Here is a 1,029-nt window from a genome sequence, read left to right as displayed (position 1 = left end):
AAAATAAAATAAAATAAAAACCTAGTGAGCTTGTTTTTGCTCAGTGTGTGGGAACAATCTGCCCTGGTGAAGCAGGCATGCATGGTACAGCTGTGGTGGGAAGCAGTTGGTTCCACTGGGTCTCCAGGACTCAAAGAGAGATGTGGTGCTATCTCCCATGCTTTACCCTTCGTCACTCCACAAGGCATTGCCACCCATACTCAGAGTGGCTCTTCTCTCTTCAGTTCTCACAGATCCACCGGACTTATGTTTCCCCGATGACTCCAAATCCCATCAATTTAACAATCGAGATTAGTCAGTACACAGGCCCTTCCAGGGGGCCATAAGAACACAAAATGATGTAAAAATATCATTTGCCCTTTTTGCTGTGTTGTTCTTCATACTGGTGATTTGAAACTGTTGTGGATAAGATCTCTGCATCATCCATGCGAACCAGCAGCAATAGTCTTATACCACCAGTATTATGGTCGTTGTGACTTCCATTGCTTTGCTTTTTACTTATATTAAAAAAGGAAGACTGGTCAGGTGGTGGTGGTGCACGCCCTTTATCCCAGCGCACTTGGAGGCAGAGGCAGGCAGATCTCTGTGAGTTCGAGGCCAGCCTGGTCTATAAGAGCTACTTCCAGGACAGGCTCCAAAGCTACAGAGAAACCCTATCTCAAAAAACAACAAAGGAAGGAAGTTGTCCCCAAAATTTGAAATCAGTGTGTCTAAATAGGTGTCTGTATTGTCATGTTCACAACCATCAAGTTAGCAAAACAACCTGAGAGTCAACACAAAACAAAGTTAGTGTGCTGGTGAAAGACTTGGATAAATCCAGCCCTCCCCCCCTCCCCCACCAGCAGGAAGAAAATAGCCAAAAATGCAAGCAGAAAGAGAAGGATCAAAAATCTAGGATTAGGGGGCTGGAAAGATGGCTCAGTGATTAAGAGCATTGCCTGCTCTTCCAGAGGTCCTGAGTTCAATTCCCAGCAACCACATGGTGGCTCACAACCATCTGTAATGAGGTCTGATGCCCTCTTCTGGCCT

The sequence above is a fragment of the Microtus ochrogaster genome, linkage group LG5 (genome assembly GCF_000317375.1).
Source record: "Microtus ochrogaster isolate Prairie Vole_2 linkage group LG5, MicOch1.0, whole genome shotgun sequence".
Taxonomy (NCBI): domain Eukaryota; kingdom Metazoa; phylum Chordata; class Mammalia; order Rodentia; family Cricetidae; genus Microtus; species Microtus ochrogaster.
The sequence above is the reverse complement of the archived record's forward strand: the minus strand, read 5'-3'. Positions refer to the sequence as shown.